The sequence below is a fragment of the Alligator sinensis genome, unplaced genomic scaffold (genome assembly GCF_000455745.1).
Source record: "Alligator sinensis unplaced genomic scaffold, ASM45574v1 scaffold149_1, whole genome shotgun sequence".
Classification (NCBI taxonomy): domain Eukaryota; kingdom Metazoa; phylum Chordata; order Crocodylia; family Alligatoridae; genus Alligator; species Alligator sinensis.
The window spans coordinates 440,245-450,816 of record NW_005842823.1 but is presented as its reverse complement, the minus strand read 5'-3'; the positions used below and the strand labels follow the sequence as shown (position 1 = coordinate 450,816).

The window sequence follows — 10,572 nt, the reverse complement described above, 5'->3', positions numbered from 1 at the left end:
GGGCGCAGGTTGGAGGGCGTGCTGGGTACGTACTGCGTGCGTGCCTGCGTGCTTGCCCTGCGTGCTTGTGTCATGTGTGTACGTGGGGTTGTGTGGCTGTGTGTATGCATAAACACACACACACACATTATATATATATATCTATATATATATAGATAGATAGATATATACACACGCGCGCGCACACAGATCAATAGGCGCACACGCCCATACATACATACATATATATTTAAAAAAATGTGTGTGTGTATATATACACACACACACACACACACACAGAGTCACATGCAGATGCACACCCCCATACACTCCCCAGGTGTCTGTGACACACAACACAGTCTCTGTGTCACTCACACACACACGCACCTGGTTCTGTGTACACACCAGGTCTGTGTGTGGTGCGACTGTATACACCACATGCATATGCATGCATGCGTATGTACACTGGATCTGAGTGTGCGTGTGCGCCTGTCCACTGGATCTACGTGTGTGTGCACAAACCTGGTCTGTGTGTACGCTGGATCTAAATGCGAGTGTGCAGGCCGCATCTGTGTGTGGCATGAGGGTGTACACTGGATCTGGGTGGGTGGGTGGGTCGTAAGTATGTATGTGTGTACCCTGGATTTGTGGGTGTACTAACCAGGCCTACATGTGTGTATGTACATTGGATCTGGGTGTTCACACCAGCTCTGTGCACATGTATGTATGTACACAGCACATGTGTGTGTGGTATGAGTGTGTACGGTATGAGTGTGTACACACCAGTCTGCGTATGCATGTGGATGTATGCTGAATGTGTGTGTGCGCGCGCGCAGGCGCACACCCTGGATCTGAATGTGCACATAAACCAAGTCGTGTGTATGTACCCTGGAACTGGGTGTACACACCAGCTCTGTGTGCATGTATATACACAGGCAGACAAGGTTCCTTGGGTGAATTTGATATCTTTTATTACAGCAACCTATATGTCTAATAAAAGATATCAAATTCACCCAAGGAACCTTGTCTGCCTATGTCCTTAGACCAACACGGCTAAAACCTACACCCCTGTATATACACAGCACATTTATGTGTGTGTGGTACGAGTGTGTACACACCAGTCTCCATGTGCATGTGTCTGTACGCTGGATCTGAGGGTGTCTGTCTGCCTGTGCACTGGATCTGGGTGCATGCACACAAACCAGGTCTGTGTGTGCACTGGATCTGTATGTGAGTGTGTAAACACAGCATCCTGTGTTAGTGTGTGCACTGGGTTCAAGGCCAGCGTGGAGCCGGTTCAAGGCCACTCCGAGACCCCGGGTAGTGCCCGCGCCCCTGTCCATCCCAGCTGAGGCAGGGGGCCACATCCTGCTCCACGCCTGGCACAGCATCTGGGCGGCTCCTGCACAGGGGGGCAAGACCCTCTAACCCTCCCCACATCAGGAGCCCTGGCACAGCCCCACCGGGGCTGCAGCCCATCCCCACGGCGGCCAAAACCTCCCCAACACCCCTAGCAGCAAGCAGGGAGGGGGGAGGGAGCGTCCCTTCCCAGCCCCACACAGCAAAGCCCAGGGGCTGGGGGAGCTGGACAGGGTGGCTGGGACCATGCCCCCCTCACCCCAGTCCTTGCCCCGTCCCTGCAGGCGATACTCTCCCACGAGGGGTGTTGAACCAGGGGCCCTTCAGCAGTGTGGGGCTGGCACCGCCCTGCAGGCCACGTCCAGCCCAAGGAGGTGAGCTCCTGCCCCGTGGGGCGGATTAAGATTCATTGGGGTCCTGGCCCCCTCCACCCACGACCCACAGGAGCAGGATGTGTTGCCCCCCAGGTCTGGGGCAAGAGCCACAGCTGCACCCCCCAACAGGTCCACACTGGTGCTAGTGCCAGGGGTGTGGAGCCTCACCCTGCCAGGTGCATGTGGTGCGGACCGAGCTCCAGGGGTGGCACCTCGTCCTGCCGCGGCTTAGTCCGGCTGCAGCAGCACCCAACCAACGGTGCCTGGCAGCCATGGCCCAGCACATTGCATGTGCCCAGCCACAGCAGGGGCCCCTGGGCCCTGGCCCGGCTGGCCTGTGCATTAAGGTGGCCCTTTGGCTGGGTGACGGGGGTCAGGCACAGAGCCTGGCATGGCTGAGAAGGAAAGCCAAGGGTCCCACGTGTCATGCGAGTCCTGGGCCCAGTTGGCAGGAGCTACTCAGGCCTGGCCAGGATCCCAGCTGAGCATGGGCTCAGGGTGTTGGATACAGCCTGGCGCAAAGGGGGCATCACCCACCAATGAGGAACCTGCTGCCAACCTCTGACACATTGGGTGTTGGCAGCAGTTAAGACTGGGGGTCACGACTGGGCTGTGCCAATGCTCCTACTGGGACTCAACCCCAGAAGCTCCTCACCCCCCTGCTCCATGTCAGCCCAGCGCTGCACTGGGGTCAAGAGGGAATTTCCCCCAAGGTCAGACTGGCATAAACTGGGCAGAGGGTAGGGGGCAGGGTGGGGGGGCCTTCCTTTCCTTGCAGTGGTGGGGCACTGCCAGCCCTGGGCTTTACCTAGGGCAGGTTTGGGAGCACCCCGAGCAGTGGGGATTTGAAAACCTGGTGGCTAGGCTTGCGGTTCCTGGGACAGCTGGCTCTGGGGTGGAGCAAGCCAAGGTTTCTGTTAGACCCAGGCTGTTGGTGGCATTTGTGAGAGATGCCAGGGCTCTCTCCTGGCATTGTGCCTCCCATCCCCTTGCCCCCCCCCACCCCCTCCAATGGAGCCTGGCTGCAGCCTGGAAAGGGTTAATGTCCTCCGCTTCAGCAGAGCATCCCCCCCTCCCCCCACTGGAGGGGCTGTGTTGTGCAGAGGGCGCCATCTATCGGCCATGCCAGGGAATTGCACCTGGCATGCCCGTGTGCACATGTGTGCGCATGCATGTCACACATGCACATGCATGTGTCATGTGTGCACACGTGCGGGTGAGAGCAAGTGTGCATGCAGATATTTGCTAGGGCATCTGTGTGTCCACATGCCAACACGTGGAGGTACGCACATGCATGTATAGCTGCACACGCATGTGTTTGTGTGTTCACCTAGTAGTGCACACATGTTCACAGCTGCAGGTGGGCGTACACATGAATGCAGGGGCAGGTGTTTGCCCTGAGGGTCTATGCACACCTGTGCCCAGGTGCATGCACATGTGGTGATGGCTGCCTGCAATGGGGCAGCGTGCTTACTTCACATGCCCAAAAATCAGTGCCAGGTCTTGCACACTTCGGCCCTCACTCGGCGAAAGGCTGGCTACGGTGCTGTCTGCACGTTGTTTCCAACGGGGGAGCTGGGCCCCCTGCAGCTCCCTGCCTCAGTCCTACCATGATGCCCGTTTTGGGTCTCTACCCTCTCGCCCTGCTACCAGGTGGCTGATCCAGCCGGTGCCAATTCCATGAGTTCAACAACACCCGCTCTGGTCAGTACCCCAGACTGCAATTGCGGGTCTCATTCCAACTTGAACAGGGGGACGGGGCACGGGGGTGGGGCCTCTGGGTGCAGGAAAGCAGAGACACTGATAGCAAATGGGAGGTTGTTTATTAATGTCCATCGCGTACAAAACTGGGAGCACTGGAAGGGAGTGAGAAAACGCCCTGCAGGCAAGTACTCACCCTGGAGCTCAGCCTATGGGACGGGGTGGCAAAGGTAAGCATAGTGTCCTGCGCGGTTGGCACCCCAAGGTGTCGGCTCAGACTGCGGCTCCATCTTCTGCTTCTGGCCCCTGGCGCTGCCCTAGCAAAAACCAGAAGTCCAGGAAAACAGGCTGGTCCCACAGGCAAGGGCCAGGCCGTGGCACTAACTGAATAAGGACAGGGCAGAGGGCCCCAGTGGCAGGAGCATCTGGATGCAGTCCAAAGTACTGGCCTGAGGGAAGAGAAGGGGGCGAGGGAAGAGAGCAGAGCCTGGTGCCATCCACACCACCACCCTGGACCTGCCCTCTCCCCCCACAAACACCACTGCCTTTGCCCCCAGGATGTCCATCCTGCCCCCTGCATCACCTCGATTAAAGTGGCCACCTTCTTGGCTGTCATCGTTTCCATCCTCTGCAAGTCCTGGAGCTGGGAGCAATGGGACAGAATGGTCAACTCCCCAGGCAAGGGTCTTTGAGACAAGCAGCCCCCTAGGCAGCCGCGATGCCAGGTCGTGGTGCGACTATCTCGGGGCCGGGTCCCAATGAGACCAGCCCCTCCCCAGAGGCAGTCGCATCTCAGGGCCAAGAGCAGGGTCCCATACACCTGGCGCTCCCCCACCCACATGGTGTTACCATAGCAAAAGGCCCATGCTGCTCGCGTCAGGCCATGATTAGCTCAGCGGTCCTGGGGCTGATGCGCTTCAGGGAGAGCAGCTCCCTGATGCTGCCGTGGTTCGGCAACTCCAGCAGCTTCTGGTGGCCCCGGACCATGAGTTCCTGGCACCGCGTCAGCTCCCAGCTGGGCACTGCATTCTCCGTCCCACCTGGACCCGACTGCGGGGAGACAACACAAGGGCAGAAACTGTGCAGCCACCCCCCGCTTCAGCTGAACCCCCTATACGCTGCCCCTCCCTGCACTCCAGCCCCACGGCACCCCCCAGCCTCCGAGTCACCCTCCTCTTTAGGACCAGGATGCCCTCATCTTCCGTGGGTGAGGCCCATTTCTGGGGGATCAGCACTGCAGAGAGAAGGGGGAAAGAGAGACCAAAAGGAGCTGAGAATGACCCAGCTTAGGGGAGAAGGGGGGAAATTAGTGGCTGCCTGGACACCTGGGTCCCCGCTGCTCTCACCTTGCTGCATGGGTAGGATGACAGCCTGTGGAGGCTCGGGTATAGAGGCAGCTCTCAGCTGCTCCTTAGCTTCCAGTTCCTTCTGCTGCTGCCTCATCTTCTGTGGAGGGAAGGCAGAAGGGGTCAGGGAAGGGAGGCCCGGGAAGGCTGCTCTGGGCTGAACCTCCTCACGGAGGGAGAGGCTGGGGCTCCAGGGCCTCCCAGGTGCTGTGCAAAGGGCTGCCCAAGGGCAGGGAGCACATTTAAAAAAAACAACAAAAAAAACGGGGTCCACCTCCAGCTCGGCCTGTGTCTCCTCGAGGCAGCATAGCAGAGCCTTCCGCGCGGCCTTGGGGGTGCCTAGCAAGGGCAGCCCCCGGTGATCGGCACCTTGTTGCCGCTCCAGCTGGTCCAGGGGCAGAAGTGCACTGGATGGTGGCAAAGATGGGGTGAGTTGGGCAGCGCCCATCTCGCCCTGTCCGACACCCACACACTGTCCCCTGCCGCCCCCTCCCCCCGCCATGGCACCCAAGGGGCTTCTCAGCAACCAGGGGAGCTTCCTTGCTGGTAGACTGCTTGTTTGCCGCTGTTCTCCTTCTGCAGAGTCTCCTCCGCAGCTGGAGGGCAAGAATGGAGTCAGGAGCAACCAGGCCCCTCCTCTCCCTCCCCCTGGCACCAGTGGGCCCTCCAGCACCCTCCCCATGCCCACAACTTACCTGGCTCGGGCAGCGCCCCGGGGGCAAAGGGCTTGTTGACCACCTGCTTGGAGCGGGTGGCGAAGTTGAGGGTGGTGAGTGTGTCAAAGTAAAAGCGTTGCTCAGTGGCGACGACCACTGTGGGTTGAGCCACCCAGCGAGTCCTGGGGGAGGAAGGAGGGACCCGGGGTCAGCTGCCAGCTCTGCCCACCAGAACCCCATGGGCCCCCTGTCCCGACCCTCTGGGATCAATGCTCGATCACCTGCCTGAAACGACCAGACCCTTGCAGACCCCAGGCATCCAGGGTCCCAGCCCCCTGCTCTCACCCACCAGTCCCCACTCCCTGCCCAGAGAACCCAAACGTCCAGGAATTGTTGATGACGCTGCTCCCATGCAGGCGCAGGCCAGTTGCCGGTGAGACGGTTATCTTCACATCCCGCCAGATCCACCAGCTGCAGCTTGGTGCTGCGGGCAGGGGCCAAGAGTGGGCCACAGGAGTGCGGCTGGCTGACAGGAAGTGCTTCTCAAAGTCATGGAAGCTGTTCAGCTCCCGCTCCGTCAGCCCTGTCTCCATAATGCTGCTATCTGGCATTTCACGCAGCACCAGGTCCCGCCCTGACGGCTCCAGGAGGTCCAGTGCCTGAACAGGGATTTGAGGTGGTTTGGATGGAAACCTGGGACACAACAGGTCCCTGGACAGATGGGGAACGAGCTGGAACAAGCCTCGGCTCTCTTGCAGACTTTGCAGGTACTCCAAGGGGGCTGCGGCTTCCTTTGCTTGGACTTCAGCCCGAGACAGTGCCTCACCCCCACGCCCTCCCCAGCACCCATGATCCTTCTCCCCTTTTGAGCCCGCCGCCTGTTCCCCGCCACGTAACTTTTCCTGGTAGACTTCCAGGTAGGACATGGAGACGGAGCAGGAGCAGTTGTGCCCGTCAGCCTCCCGCACCACGTGCAGGATGCCACGCACGGCCCGCGGGATCACACCAGGCTGCCGGTGACAAGCCCGAGGGGGCGCGAGTCCAGGCCACGGACGCAGGGCTCTGAGTCTTTGCTGCAGGGGTGCAGACACGACTGGGACAGGGGCATCGAGCTGGCCCCTACCCAAATCCCCAGGTCCATGGGGATAGGAGGATGGCAGAAGGGGCAGCCCAGCATGGCAGCAGGCTTGCCAGCCCAGAAAAGAGAGAAGACAAAGAGTAGAAAAAAAACAAATCTAGAAGTGAAGAAATCCCCAAGCTGCTACCACAGGGCTGGATAACACGTGTGCCCCAACCAGCATGGCAGAAGCATCCCCCAAATACCCACGATGAATATTCCCAGCTGGAGCTGTTTGTTTTTAGCGCTCACCCCGCCCCGCAGCCAATCAGGAGTCCCCGTGGGGCAGGGGGCGTGGCTAGCGCCACGCCTGCGCATCAGGAAGGAGAAGGGACTGCGCATGTGTGTTCCTTAGGCAGGCGGGAGTCCGCATGCGCCTAGATAAATAAGCGGGGGAGGAGGGGCGTGTTGATCAGCACCGAGTGACCCCTCCCCACTGGCGTGAGGTATGGGCGCATGCGCACGGCGGGGGCGGAGGAAAAAAAAAAAAAAATTGTGCCCCGTGGACGCATGCGCAGTAAAGAGGAAGGGGATCGCTAGGTGGATAGATGAATGAATGGTGGCGCTGGGGCACTGGGACAACAGTGCCTGATGGCGCATGCGCATTAAAGAGGAACACGAACGGGGTGGGACGCTTGCGTCATAGGGCAACAAGTCGCCCGTGGCGCATGCGCAGTAAAGAGGACAGTGGGCTGGTGGTGGGTTATCAAAATGGCGGCAGGGCTCTTTGTTTGCCTGGCAGCCTAAGTGTGTGCCCGGCCCCGGCCCCAGAAGCATGTCAGAGTCCCTCTTAGCGGCCATCCCCCTTCCCCCACTGTAGTCAGTGAACTGGGAGCCCCTCAAGTGTCCACCAGGGTGGCCAGCCCTGCCTTGGCACCTTCCCTGCCTTGCCCTGTGCCAGCTGCTCAAAATGGCTGCCGTGGCGGTGTGAGCCTGGCGTGGCTGGGGCCCAAGATGGCCTCACTACTGCCTTGGGTGTCAGGCTGAGGGCAGCGTATGTCCTTGGGGGGCAGCCCCAGGATGGCCGCTGTTGCCAGGGAGTGACTGGTCAAGATGGCCACTGCCGTGATGGCCGCCACCACCTTGGCATGACTGGGTGACGGCGATGCCTGCTGTAGGCCTGAACCCCGAGGTGGCCGCCACCGCCTTGGCGTGACTGGGTGAAGGCAGCATCTGTCCTTGGGCTGAACCCCCAAGATGGCCACCGCCACCTTGGCGCGACCGGCACAAGCCCCCCAGCCGCAGCGTGGGGGTCCTGGATCCCACGCTCCAACCCCACGAAGACGCACGGCAGCACCTCCTGCACCCCATGATGCTGCGCTCCGTCCTCCTTTCCTCCCGCAGCACAGCGTAGGAGCCATCTCGGGCACCTGGGCCCGTTTCCCTCCCCCAGGGGAGAAAAATCCCCTTTCTGCAGCTAGAAGACAGGAGCTTTTCCTCCCCACTCCTACAAAATGAATGTTCTTGCTTTGTTCTGGCTACAGCAAGGCTCCAGTGAGATTTGAACTCACGACCCCTGGTTTACTAGACCAGTGCTCTCACCCCTGAGCTATAGAGCCATCCTTTACCTTTGGCTTTTCCTCCTCCTTTGCCCCACACAGCAGAGGTGGCCACCTGCTCTTCCCTGGAAGACTTTAGGGGGTGCAAAGACCTGCCGCACCCCATTGCAGCTCTGGGGAAGCCAGCAAGGCCGGGGACCTGAAGCAGAGGCCTCCAGATGTGTCCTCAGGATCTCCTGCCTCTGGCAGCCCCAGGCAGAGCTCATTGCAGGGGGAAGGGGTTAGAGACACGTGTGACCTGAACAGCCTCAGAGTTGACCTCTGACCTCCTGCTGCTTTGCCCCAGGGGCAGCCTCATGCTGAGGTTTCAGGCCAGGATCCAGAAGCCTCAGCTGGGGCTTCCCCCCTGCTGCTCCCCTCAGTGGCCAGGCTCCAGGGCAGCTCCGCAGCTGAACTCACCACCCGGCCCCTCTAAGCCAGGCGTGGGAACCTGCAAGCTTGGGACGTGGTGGATCTCAATATCTGGAGGTGGGCAGGATGTCCAGGGGGAAAGTGCCCTGCAGTGGGAGCAGACACAGGCTTTTTAGGTGCTGGGGGATGTAGCTCAGTGGTAGAGCACTGGCTTTGCATGTAGGAGGTCCTGGGTTCAATCCCCAGCATCTCCAGCTGCTTTTGCCCCTGGGATGGGCTGAGAGAGACCAGGCACTTATTCTGCCTTTTGGATCTACCCAGGCTGATTTTTCTTCCTCCTTGTAGGGTGAAAGCAAAGGCTCAAAAAGACTTCCTGCCCCCCCCCCAGGGGTAGCCGACACACCAAAAAGGCCACCCCTCCAGCTCTAAAACACTCAGGGAGAGTTTGGAGCAGAGGGAGCTGCGATGCCTGCAAAACCACCCCCTGCCTGGGTAGGAAATATAAAAAAAGGAGATGGAGAGCACATGGAAAGCAGGTGCTCTACCACTGAGCTATATTCCCCAGGCCCATAGCCACCTCCATCCCATAGCACTGTGGACCCCATGAAACTCCCTCCCTGAGCACTGAGCTCTGCAGGGTCTCAAGGCTGAGGGGAGGAGGCATCTGCTGGGCACCCGCATCAGCTCCCAGGGGTGCATCTCCTCCCCGGGCTCACATCTGTCCAGGAGGTGCTGGGGGGAAAAAAAGGAGCTGGAGATGCAACCCAGGGCTTCATGCATGCAAAGCAGGTGCTCTACCACTGAGCTACATCCCCCTACCAGGTACTTATCCCAGGGACATTATCCCTGGATGTGCCCCCTGCCCTTGTCCAGCTGCACCCAGCCCCACCCCAGACACTGGGCACGTTTCAGCAGCTACACCCCAGCCCGAGAGACCCGCTGAAGCCCCTGCCTCTGCTGTGCTGTGCTGTGCTGTGCTGGGCTGTGGTGGTGGGGGGGGCGAATGCCCCTCAGAGACAGGGTTCAGCCAGTCCAAGCCGAGTTGCCTCATGAACCTCACTGACCACTGGCAGTCTGCTGCTGCTCTGCCCCCATCTCCCCCCCTCCCCACAGGGTTCTCCAGCCCCTACCCAAAAACTCCCCTTCATGCACCATCACCTCCACCCCCGCCACAAATTTGGCAGCAGGACAGAGGTGTCACCTGGCACCACGGCTCTAGACTGCGAGTTCCAGGACTATTAATTATCCGGCATCGTTCCTGGGTTGGACTAGCTGCGATCTCCGAAGATCCCTTCCAGCCCTACTTCTCTACAATAACCCGCGTCTCTGTCGTTAGGACAATCACTGACCCCCAGAGTGTATGAGCTGTGGCTTTCATTCCCGCCCTGTACAGCCAGAAATAAAACAACAGCCCAAAGCCGGCATGGGCTCTGGAGAATGGGGTCAAATCTCACAGCATCAGATGATGACCCAGCTAGCGTCATAGAATCATAGAAAATTAGGGTTTGAAGGGACCTCAGGTCACATCTAGTCCAACCCCCTGCTCAAAGCAGGACCATCCCCAAATAGTTATTGTCCCAGCAAGGGGAACCCGGCACCCAGCTGGCTTTAGTGCCAAGAGACCTCTTTGTGCTGTGCCAGACCTCCTTGCCCCTGCGCTAGCCTAGGCTGCGGCTTGCAGTGCTCTCGGTTTTGTGGTTTCCAAGGGACCTAATCCTGCTTTCCCAACATGTTTCGTATCAGAGGGAATATTTATTCTTTTGCAAGCACTCCAACAATACCCAGTACACCAGAAAAAAAGGGGGTGGGGAGAGAATAAACCCTCTACATTTATTAAGGAAACTAAGACATACAAAAAACTAGAACTCTTGGTTCCAAAATGATACTTTTTATTAGACCAACTGGAAAATGGCAAGAAAATTGTCCTTTTCTGCAAGCTTTCGGGATCAAAGTCCCTTCGTCAGGCTCTGGGAAAAGTGTAGATGGTACAAGATGGTAAAAAGTCCCCATAGGTAGGAAATAAACTTCATTTTTGCAATGAACTAAGGAAACTAAGACACCCAGGTTAAGAAACAGAACAGAAGAGGCAGGCAGGCTGGGGACTGCTGGAAAAGATACTGTACTTTCTCA

The 10,572-nt window shown here is 58.9% G+C and overlaps 2 non-coding genes across 2 annotated transcripts; one reads left to right on the top strand and one right to left on the bottom strand.

The window, feature by feature from the left end:
• Positions 1-8,018: 8,018 nt before the first annotated feature.
• TRNAT-AGU lies at positions 8,019-8,091 on the bottom strand. The gene has a single exon. It is a non-coding gene; the product is annotated as a tRNA-Thr (tRNA).
• Positions 8,092-8,624: 533 nt separating this feature from the next.
• On the top strand, positions 8,625-8,696 carry TRNAA-UGC. The gene has a single exon. It is a non-coding gene; the product is annotated as a tRNA-Ala (tRNA).
• The last annotated feature ends 1,876 nt before the right edge of the window (positions 8,697-10,572 follow it).